General features: G+C 42.2%; 1 non-coding gene across 1 annotated transcript; it reads left to right on the top strand.

Moving 5' to 3' along the window:
• Nucleotides 1-11,815: 11,815 nt before the first annotated feature.
• LOC114007065 (U6 spliceosomal RNA) lies at nucleotides 11,816-11,922 on the top strand. The gene has a single exon (XR_003548725.1). It is a non-coding gene; the product is annotated as a U6 spliceosomal RNA (small nuclear RNA).
• Nucleotides 11,923-12,368: the final 446 nt, after the last annotated feature.

Genomic DNA, 12,368 nt, shown 5'->3' with positions numbered 1-12,368 from the left:
AATTTCACCACCTGCTCCAGTGTAAATGATAACACCCACTCACAGACCTTGTCCTTACAGGATTCAAGGAGAACCTTTGTGTTTTGACCTCCCATTAACAGCCACAGATTCCTCAGCCTCCCCAAAGGTAACAAATGGTATGTCAGAGTGTCATTGGGTACTCAATAACTCTTGCTGAGGCATAGTTTGCAAATATATTCTTCTATTCCAAGGGTTGTTGATTCACTCTAATTATAATTTTTTTTTTTTCTGTGCAGAAGCTTTTAACCTGGTGTAATCCCTCTTGTCTATTTCCAGGATTATTGTCTGTGCTTTGGGGGGGGGTTCTTATTTAAGAAGTTTTTGCCTATTCTGATGTCTCCAAGGATTTTCCCTGTGTTTTCTACCAGTAGTTTTAGTTTGAGGTCTTACGTCTAGACCTTTGATACATTTGAGTTGATTTTTTTCATCTTTCTGTAGGCGGATAGCCAGTTTTTCCAGTACCATTTGCCAGAGATTTTCTTTCCTTCACTGGATTGACTGGTGACCTTTGTAAAAATCAGTTGACTGTATGTTTGGAGGTTTATTTCTGGGGTCTCTATTCTGTTCCATTGGTCCACATGGCTATTTTTGTGTCAATACCATTCTGTTTTGATATATTACAGCTTTGTAATATATTTTGGGGTCAAGGAGTGAGATGCCTACCACTCCACTCTTTTATAGTATTGCTTTGGCAATACAGGGTCTTTTATGATTTTTAGACAAATTCTATGATTGTTTTACTAAATCTGTAAAGAGTGTCTCTGGTAATTTAATTTGGATTACATTAAATATGTACATTAATTAGGGTAGAATTGACATTTTGATTATTTTAATTCTTCCAATCCAGTAACATGGGGTGAAAAGGGAACTCTCCTACACTGTTGGTGGGAATGTAAACTTGTACAACTACTGTGGAGAACAATATAAAGATTCCTCAAAGACCTAAACATAAAACTACCATACAATTCAGCAATTCTACTGGGTATCTATCTAAAGGATAGAAATGTACTCACTCAGAAAAAACTCGCACATCCATGTTTATTGTGACATTATTCACAACTACTAACACATGTAGCCAACCCAAATGTTCATCAACAGATGAATAGATTGTAAAGGTATGGCACATATACACTGTGGAATACTACTCAGCCATAAAAACATTGAGATCCTAGCGTTTGATAGAAAGTGGATGAATATGGAAGATTTACTGCTAAGCAAAGCAAGCCAGACTATGAAAGAGAGGCCTGGTATGTCTCCACTAATATATATATATGTATATATACACACACACACATACACATATAATTCTGCACTCTATGGGAGAAACTGAAAGACTAGATGGTATAAAGGCATGAAGAACAACTGTGGATACCAGAAACAGTGTGAGAGGAGGGTGAGAAATGGGGGAGGGTGAAAGGGAGAGAATCAAGGGGACAAAAAAAGAAGCAAAATATTTAAGGGACACAAAAATGAAAAATTATTTGTTGATTATAATATGTATGGTAATATCTTTGATGAAACCAATATACAATGTATTCAGGATAAGAAAATGCATTTGGTATGCAGTAATGATACACAGTGTTTGAATGTAAAAAAAAATAATAACAAAAATAAATTTTTTAAAAAAAGAAAAAAAGATCTTGCTGAGGGACCAACTTCACACACGTGTGAATTTCATTCCTGATTCCAATTTCTTTTACTCTAGTGATGATGAACATTTTATTCCATTTCACCTGGGTTCCTAAAAGATATAAATTTAGGGACCAGCCAGGTGGCATGGTGGTTAGGGTGGCTGGATCCCACATGGCCAACTGTGTAGTTCAAGTCCTAGACCCAGAGGCTTGAAAAGCACATCAGGTGCCTGTGTGTGTGCACCCAAAATCCCAAGAGGAGAGTGGAAGAGGGAGGATTGTGTTGTGGCCATATTCTCTGGGGGAGGAGGGTTAATCTCTTACTTTTTCTCTCCCTGTTTCTCTCTGTCTCTCTCCAGTGAGTGCACATGTCCTATTGAGAAAACAAAACAAAACAAGACAAACTTAAAATCCTAAGCAAAAAGTGTGAGTTCATCTTTGAGCATTAGCAGTTAAGAGAAAGCTTAACAAATTAGAAATTATGTTTTTTGCAAAAGAAGGGATGTTCAAAATATCCCACTGAGAACTATTTGTTTAACTTCAAATTTGCTTGACCTTGTTTTGACATCACGTGTACCCTCTTATCTGCCTACTGATGAGAATTTTTCATCAGCTCCTGCAAAATATTTTGACTACAGTGAAAGCTGATCTATCTTGTTTTGTTCAAGTGGATTGGGGAAATAAAACCATGTGAAAATCTCGGGATAGAAATGAAGCCCAGATGGATTAGAGTTTGCTTTTAATTCACGACTTCTGTTGGTATCAGCCACTGTGCATAAACTGGAAATGCAAGCTGCATTTAATCCCAAAGGTAATTTAAACATGTCTATATGTAAACTGTGTGTTTTACAGATCTCCTGAATTTTTACAGTGTGTTTTAGAGTTTCAGTCCTTGAGAGGTTATAAAGAGAGGCAACACCCAGTCTTAGGAGTAGGTACACAGTGTACAGTAGCCTCTTATCCCTCTCAGACTGGGCCAGAGGGTAATGTGACCTCACTGCTATCGGTAGTCTTGGTCCCATAAAGCAATGAATGTCTAGAGATCATCATTGGGTCCTTTGATAAAGAGGGCTGATTTAGAAGAAAGAAATCCCAGTCGGCCCAAGTAATCACGTAATCAGAGAAACCATGGAGCAATGGGACATTTAGCCACCAGCATGAAAGGCAGAGTCCACTCCAGTAACAAAACAACCTTTTCCAGATCTTCACATGGGGACAGGCAGCGAGTGACCCATAAAAACAGGGTTAACACCAGGTCTGCTTTATAATCAACTCTCTGTTATTGGGTACAAGTCACCCAGTTTCTGTTTCATGTTCTGCCTTCTCCTCCTCCTTGCAGTTTGACTGTGATCCAGTTTGGAGTTTAACGCCTTTATGGGGATGTTGGTTTTCCTAGAGAGGTGTTAGAAACCTCTGTCTTTCTGACAACAGTTAAAAAGCAAAGGGGACAAGTACCCCTTTGTTCTTTCATTCCATTACTACACTAAACAACAATAAAATAAACAAAACCAACTTTCTTTCTATCTTAATTTTAATTATCCTTGCTTGACTGAAGATCAGTGGTTTTTCTGGTAACTTTATTTATTTATTTTTTTAGGGGAGAGATTTTTGCTATAGGGCTCTTGCGCTCGCCAGACAGACAGAGAGAGACATAGAGACAGAAAGCGAGAAATCACCCCCCGGGGGTGATGGTCAAGCTGCAATCCCTTCTCCTCCATTCTCCTCTTGGGATCTTGGGCACGTATGCACACACGCCCGGCGTGATTTTCAAGCCACCGGGTCCGGGACGCAAACCACAGTCGACTACGTGGGAGTCCAGTGACATAGCCATTACGCTAACTGCTGGTTCCCAGGTAACTTTATTTTTAATCCCAAACCATTTTTCTGATGGGCAGAAGCTCAGTGGGACAGAAATCACCGCTTGCTTTTCCCTTTCTTGAACTTCAGTGTGATCTGGGAGCTTAGCCTTGACATTAATTCACTAGTGAGAGAAACTTTAGTAGGTTGTTAGAGCTGGAGAGGTCTTGGGGACTATTGATTTAACATTTGAAGATGTCCAGGATAAACAAACAAAAGTTGTGTATGGTCACAAAGATATTGAACAAATGAGTCAAGTCTTGCTTGAGGTGGGTCCAAATTTATCATTCTTTTCACTGCCATACTGTTCTGAACAAAATGCTCCAGTCCTATGGTGTGGCGATGCAAATACTCATCACAATAGCATATTAACGGTGAATTATACCCACGTGCCCAAGAGACTCAGCTATGAAATAACAATTTAGTTTAGTGTGGTTTCCATGAACATGTATCTTTGATGGCCTTCCCTAAAGGTAGATTCCTAATTGTTATGATGCCCAGATTGAGGGGCTGTTTCTCCCACTGTCTGTGGCTCACTGGCCACTTGTGAGAAGAGGCCTATGAGTCCAGAGGTAGAAACCATCTACCTGTGGGCTTACCTCATTCTGTGAATTCAATCCACTTCTGACTATAGCCTCCTTCCCTCCATCCTGTGATTCTCAGCCAATGCTTTATGCCACATGTTCTCAGGAATTTCAGGCACTAAGAAAATGTACCTCGATTTTCTTCTCAGATGGAGTGGGTACAAGGCATCCTATCTTCTGCATTATTTGTTTAACTCTACGAGCAATGTTGGGGTCGTCTTCCTCATAAGCAGTTAAATAGCACCCATCCAAGCCTGCTAAAGAACAGCCTCAGTGTATTTTATTGTTTATTTATTACTTTAAATAATTTATTTATTTACTTCTACCATGAGAGAGAAAGAGAGACAGAGAGAGTCAGGAACCCCCAACCAGGTCTCTGTACCACAGTCCATTCCCACATCAGTTAGCCTGGGTCACTAGCACACATGCACACATCTGGTGTGTAGAGAGAGGGCCGAGGCCGTGAACTGGGGACCTTCTTGTGTGGGTCCAGTTGTGTTACTGCTCGCCCCTCTGTGTGTGTGTGTATTTAGTTTCCTATAGGATATACGTACTTGCTAGAGAGAGACAGAGTGGGAGAGAGAGAAGGGACAGTGAGAAAGTACCCTCTCCAAGAGGGATGACCATGCCACAATCCCTTCTCCTCTCCTCTCAGTATTTTGGGCACACATGCACATGTACCCTGCATGCTTTTGAAGCCACTGAGTCCAGAACTCAAACTGTGAAGCTGGTTATGTGGGATCCAGCTGTCTTAACTCTCACACCACCTGGCTGCCCTGCCCTTTAGGAGAGTTGCTGCCGGAAGGATTTAAAACATTTGCTTCTTAGCCTGAGGCTGCATTATCTTGAAGGGGAGTAGATCATATCATGCCCATGAAGCTTCTGTCATACGTCTCCTCCTATAGGTCAGGTCTGAAGGAGCACGTCTCCTGGCAGGGGAGACAATTAGCTCTAAGAAGACTTAGTCATCAGGGGTACCCTGCTGACCTTTGCAGACAATCTGAGTGAAGAGGGAGAGTGAATAGGCCTGCTGCTCTGCTTCTCTGCTGGGTTACGTGGGATGGAAAATGAGCTTCAAAGCTTGAAATGTTTCAAAACCCCAATCACGCTGAGCCTCCTCCTGTCAGCCCACCGAGAGGCTGTTCCTGTGAGCCAGCACAGCTGACGCTTTATTATTTTGGGGGGAGGGGTGGTGAGCTCGTGTTGTTTTGCTTCTAAAGTGTACAGGCTTCTTTTATAGTTTGTCATCTTCATGAAGAGTCACATTGCATGTGATCCCATATATATGAAATGTCCTGAATAGGCAAACCCACAGAGACTGAGAGTAAATTAGTGGGTGTGAAAGGATGTGGATGCCAGGTAGGGGTGGGAGGGTGGGGAGTGGTTTCTGTCTAACAAGTCTTCTTTCTGGGGAGATAAAAACATCCTGGATTGGGGCCAGCAGGTGGCATGGAGGTTAGGGCACTGGATCTCCCACGGCCAACTGTGTGGGCTGGGTCCTGGACCCTGAGTCCTGGACCCAGAGGTTTCAAAATCATGCCAGGCATGTGTGTGTGCATGGCCAACATCCTGAGAGGAGAATGGAGGAGAGAAGGGATTGTGGCCTAGCTATCCCCCCCCGCCCCCGGGGGGGATGATTTCTCACACACACTCTCCGGTGAATGCACGTGCCCTATAACACTAAATAAGTAAATATATAAAGTAAAAATTGAGGGTTAGATAGTGGTGATGCCTTCATATTCTACAAATATTCTGCAAATGCTGAATTGTACACTTCAAAGTGGTGACTTTCATGCTATGTGAATTATACCCCCAGTTAAAAAAAATACATATAGTTGTATCATCTTGGATGAGGGCTGGTGGAAAGTGACACCTGGAATGTTCTGGATGTCTCCTGTGCACCAGCCACTGTTCTGAACACTGATGTGCTTAACCATGTGTCTCTCATCACAGGCTCCTGGGGTGGATGCGCTAGTTAGTCCCATTTTACAGGTAGAAAGCTGAGGCACAAAGAGGTTCTATGACTTGTTCAAGGTCACACAGCTGCGACATGGCGGAGCCAGGTGCCTCACCAGGAAGTCTGGCTCCCGAGTCTGGACCAATCCAGCCCCTGTCTGGGTTTTAACCAGGTCATTGGAGGCAGGAGACTGAAAAGGCAACCTGGAGAGGTCATGTGCGTGCAGGAGCTCTGGGTGGCCCAGGCTGCGTGCTGGGGCAGGCTCTCTTTGCAGCAAGGTTATCTGCATAGGCAGATTAGCCCACCTGGCTGTTGTACCAACACTGTGACTGACGTCAACCCACGCCAGCCCCTGTTTATTCAGAGCTGGGCCCATGGGCGTTTCTCCCAGCAGATTGGTGTGTGTGGACACACCTCTCCCTCTCCTAGAGACCTCCTGGTGATTGGGATGGAGGAAGCTTGGCAGTCACTTCTGATACAATATTGGCAGCGGTCTCAATGCACCATGACCTTGAGGGTCAATGTGTGCACACACCACCAACCAACAGGTCCTCTGTAAGAAATAAGCTGTGGAACAATTCTGCAGACTGTTTGATGCCTTAACATCAGACACACTGATCTCTGAAGGAAAGAAAATGAATCACTTTGGAGAACTTTTTTTAATTTAAAGAATTATTTTTTATTTCATTTTATTCATCATCATCATCATCATCATTATTATTAATTTGACCAGAGAGAGACAGACAGACAGAGAGGGGAAAAGTGAGAAAGCAAGCCACCAGCTCCAAGACTCAAACTGCGATCAGCCATGTGGGAGTACGTCTCAACCACCACACCACCTGCCAGCCCTTACTTTGGAGATCTTGAAATGACCTTCATTTTAAGTCACCAATACATAGAAATAATGAGCAAACTAGTTTCCATTTTTCTGAATACTTCAAAATGTATACTTTCCAGCATTCTAATTTATCTTCAGATCATCTTTCCTTTCTTTTTCTAGCAGTTGGAACATAGATACATACTTGGCATTGGAGCGCTGAGCCATGTGGACTGAGAGGAGTGTATAAGAACATACTGTGTGGCCAGCGAATGATGTGAAGGTTTAGGTGTTTGATCCCTCCTGACTAGCCTGTGGTTCGAGTCCCAGACCTGAGAAGCACACTGAGCATATGCATGCCCAAAATCCTAAGAGGAGAGAAGAGAAGGGATTGTGGCATGGCCATCCCTCCTGCTCTCTGCCCCAGGGGTGATTTCTCACTTTCCCTCTCTCTCTGATGAGTGTATATGCCCTATACCAAAAAACTAAGAAAATAAAGAAACAAACAAACATAAAACCCCATGCTGTGTGTGGATCTGAAGGCCTGCCTGGCCACTTGGCGGCTGTGTGCCCTTGGGAAGGTGTATTAGGGTCTGTTCTTCTGTGCCCCGACTGTAAAATGAGTACAAACATACACCTGTCTCATACTGCTGTGAAGTTTTAATGGCCTAACAAGTGTGAAGTGCTTAGAGGGCAGCTGGTATAGGCCTGAACTGTAATTGCCCTTTATATTAAATCTGGGCAGTTCAATGTGATAAATGAACAGTTAAAATGGCAGTAATCGTACAGTCGTGCCAAACCTTGTCCTCTTCAGAGTGTGTCTGTGCCCAATTCATGACCTCATTCCATTCGAATGTGGTTCCCACTTGACACATTGGAAATGGAAAGAGCAAGAAGTATTGATTCAACATCAAACAAGGAAATAGTGTCTTAGCTAGCTCCAGAACTTAATTCTCCTTATTTATTAATTACTTATTTTTGAGAGATTTTTGCTGTAGGGTAAGTACTAGAGAGACAGAAAGTGAGAAATCACTCCCTATGGGGGATGGCCATACTGTAATTCCTTCTTCTCCACTCTTCTTTTGAGATTTTTGGGTACACACACACACACACACACACACACACACACACACACGCCCGGTGTGAGTTTAAGGTGCTAGGTTCGGGACTTGAACCATTGTGAACTATGTGGGAGTCCAGTAATTCTCCTTATTTTTAATCATTCATTTCCTTCTTTCTTTCTTTCTTTCTTTTTTTTTTTAAAGATTTTTGCCGTAGGGCATGTGTGCTCACAAAAGAGACAGAGAGGTAAACTGAAATATCACCCCTCAGGGGGGATAGCCACAATGAAATCCCTTGTTTTCCATTCTCCTTTTGGAATTTAGGGCATGCATGACATGTATCTAGTGTGACTTTCAAGCTGTTGGGTCCAGGCCTCAAATCATTGCATTGGCCATGTGAGATCCAGCACCTTAACCATCATACCACCTACTTGGCCTTGTATGATTCATTTCTTAATGAAAAAAGATATGTTTCAGGATTCAAAAGTATTTAGGACCAGGTAGTGTTTTAGAGGTAACAACGGGACCCACGTGGGAAAGGTCCTGGGTTCTTGTCCTGGGACCTCCCTGAGCATGCCAGGTGCATGTGTGTGGGAGCTGGGATCTGAGCCAGCTAAAACTGGAGGCAGATTGCAGTGTAAGGACCCTGCTAGGGATATGTGTCTCTCTGTTTCTCTGTCTCCCTTTTTCACACTGGAAATAAATTTAAAAAATTAATGGTCAAACAACAGAGGTGCATTGTTTGAGGGACAGACTCTGAATTCAGAACGCAGCGTCTTATTGGTTCCACAGTAGTGAGAGAAAGCCTTTGATGGGCTGTGTTTCCTCATGGATTACAGATGATTAGAGCTAATCAGGGTGTTAGAGACCATCAGTCTTCACTTTTCGTTCTATGGATTAGGAAACAGCTCCTGAGAGCTGGTATGACTTTACTGAGCCCCGTCAACATAAAAACCTGAGAATTCCACATATTGGTCTAGTTCCAAGTCTGGTTCCCTTACTTTTTTTTTTTCTTTTAAAAATCATTTATTTAATTTTATTAATTATTATTATTATTATTTTAATTTGCTAACCAGAAAGAGAAAGAAAGCAAGCTGCCAGGTCTAGGACTTGAACCGCAGTCAGTCATGTAGGAGTCCAGCACCGTAACCACCATGCCACCTGCTAGCCCCTCCCTTACCACTTAGCCAATTCCCTCTGTGTAAAGGAGAACATGCAGAATGCTCCCAGGATTGTGTCAAAACTAGGCAATGACCTCCTTCCCAGGAACACATATTTCTGTGTTCCTCCCACCTTCTTTGGCACCTTAAAGGTTTCTCCAGGTAGAGGGCTGCAGGAAGCAGGATCCACCTGAGGTGCACTAGCCTAGGGTTCATGTACACAAAGGGAGTGCATCCGCTCCTCCTTACCCGGGTCACAGTGAAGACCTCCCTTTCACATCCAGTTCTTTTGTAGCATCTTTCCTGCATCTACTAGCAGATTTGGCAAATCATTAACTTCTGTGTGAATCAGTTTTCAGACTTGTACAATAGGTACAGTTCTATCCATTTCATGAAGTTTTTAAGAGGAGAAAATAAGCTAATTAATGTATATTAATAAATGTGACTTGGCACAGTATCGGGTATGTAGTTAGTAAGGTTGATATTGTTATTATATTATCATTTGAAATTTTCTTATAGCCACACTAAAAAAAGTAAAAAGAAACAAGTGAGATGAAAAATACATTTTATTTAACTCAATATATCCAAAGAACATCATTTCAGCATGTAATCAACCTAAAAATAATTGGGATATTGTACGTCCTGTTTTTTCCACATTGGCGCTCAAAGACATCTGCTGTGTCTTTTGTACTCATAGCACTATAGCATGCCCTATAGCAAATTAAAAATTAATAATAAATACAAATGAATGATTCTTTTTTTTTTAAAAAGGGTAAGGGAACCAGACTTGAAACTAGACCAATATGTGGAATTTTCAGCCACATTTTAAGTGCTTAGTAGCCACATGTGACCAGTCACATGGTATAGTGCAGTGTAGGGGTGCCACTAACATTTCAGATCATATAGAATTTTATAAACCAGTTTCCTGGAAGTGTGCAGTAAAAGTCTTATTCTAGGGGCCAGCAGGTGGCATAGTGGTTGAGGTGCTGGACTCCCATATGGTCATCTGTGGTTCGAGTCCTGGTGGCTTGAAATTCACGCTGGGTGCATGTGTGTGCATGCCCAAAATCCTGAGAGGAGAATGGAAGGGAGGGTGCTGTAGCATGGCTCTCCCCTGGGTGATGATTTCTCATCTTCTTTCTCCTATCTCTCTGTGTCTGCAGTGAGTGCACAGCCTTATAGCAAAAATCTCTCTAGACCAACCAAATAAGTCTTATTCTAACACAAAATAGTGAATTATAATTTTTCAGTAGAGGCAAAGGGTTTTGAGGAGCTGATAGCATTTTTCTAATATGTGCAAAGGTGCAGGGGTGGCTTTTACCACAGGGCTTTGGCACTTGCTGTTCCCTCTGCCTGGATGTCTATCCACCCCTAATCCCACCACTGACTGGTCAACCTCTGCCCATGTTCTATCATAGCAATACTTCTTTCTTTCTTTCTTTCTTTTTTTAAAATTATTTCATTTTCTTTTACCATTATTATTATGTTAACTGGAGAGAAACAGAGAGAGAGAAAGAGAGGGAAAATGAGCAAGCAAACTGCCAGGTTTGGGACTTAACCACCATGTCACCTATCAGCCCCTGTTACAAACACCATTTCTTGGTTTCATGGCACTTATTTGGATTTCTGACCATATATTTACAGGTGAGATGATTTGATTAAATCTGTCTTTAACAAAATGATCAACTCTAGGAGGGCAAGTTCACACCTAGTTTTGCTCACCATCGAGTCCTGGTTCTGGAGAATAGCGCTTGGAGTATAGAAGGAGCTCAGCAACGATGGAATGAGTGATTGCTTTGCTGACCTCAGGAGTCAAGGTCAACGAGCCCAGGCAGTTTATGACCCAGATACAGATACCTCATTCTCTGCCATGGGGATCAGACATTGACTAGAATGTCATTCAGGGTCTTTCCAGGGAAGAAAGAGGGCTGTCCCCTCTAGTGTTCCAACATGTTTCCCGTTCAAAATATATGAAGGCATCTGACCAGCTTCACCAGAAGTTATTCCTGGATGCAGTGTTTCTATGTCTTCTTTCAGAGCTGAGTGACCCTAAATTTTATCTTAGACTACTCAGAAGTGAGTCATTTTATATGCCGAGGTCCAGCCTCTGCGTGTCTCTTTACCAGCTTGTGTTGTCTGCATGGCCCCGTCATCTATACACACACACATACATACATACATACATAAAGAGTTGGTTAAGAACAAACATTTGAGGATCAGCAGGCGGGATAATGGTTAAGGTACAGAACTCCCACATGGCTGACTGTAATTCAAATCCCAGATCCAGCGGCTTGAAACTCATGTCAGGTCAGGTGTGTTTGTATACGTGCCCAAAATCCCAGGAAGAGCATGGAGGAGAAGGGATTGTGGCATGGCCATTCCCTCTTGGGGGACTATTTTTCACTTTTCCTCTCACTGTCTCTCTCTCTGGCAAACACACACTCTCTATGTAAAAAACTTTAAAAAAAATAGACATTTTAGTTAATTATTCTGCAGACACAGCTTCGATTTGAGGAGAAAGATACAAGTTCCAGAACCCACTAATGTTTTGACCGTTCCTTGAGTCCTACCTGTTGATGTGTTACTGAAAAAAACGTTTTTAACAAAGATGACCTTCCGTGAGTAAAATAAAAATAGAACTGTTGGCTTTAGGGCTAGATCTCACTGAGGCCTCTTCTTATCTCTGAAATTTAGACAACTGTATCCTGTGGTTAATAGGAAAAATAGGTGCTCTCTTTGGCAGCACATGTACTAAAATTGGAATGATACAGGGAAGATTAGCATAGCCCCCACTCAAGGATGACACGCAAATTTGTGAAGCATTCTACATTTTTGAAAAAGAAAAAAAATAGGAGAAATAGTTCAGATATAAAAGGCAATGGAAATATTTGGGAAACGTTCTCCATACTCATATTCGCCTGGTTACTCTAACTGGACTTTCTTGAGCCTGGAGAATAATTTGACTCAGGTGGGGAGGCAGAGCAACACACCATTAATTCAACACTTTCTGTTCCATTTTCTACCAGGCTTGGCAAGATGGTGGTTTTCTGCACAGTGAGATTAAAAGGAAACTGCCGAATGGTGCCTCGCTCAAGACTGAATCTCATACAAACCTGCCAAGTACCCACAAATCCCAGTATTGAGATATACTCCTATGTATTGAGGTAGTGGCTCTCTGGCAATTCTATGTTAAAATGAATGTCTAATCCCCATTTTCCCTGAGAGAAACAGCACACCAAGACATCCCAGCTACCACAGTGCCTGGACAGTATGTGGACTA

This window comes from Tupaia chinensis, unplaced genomic scaffold (assembly GCF_000334495.1).
Source record: "Tupaia chinensis unplaced genomic scaffold, TupChi_1.0 Scaffold000117_2, whole genome shotgun sequence".
Classification (NCBI taxonomy): Eukaryota; Metazoa; Chordata; class Mammalia; order Scandentia; family Tupaiidae; genus Tupaia; species Tupaia belangeri.
Note: the sequence above shows the minus strand (reverse complement) of the source record. Positions and strands in the feature narration are given on the sequence as shown.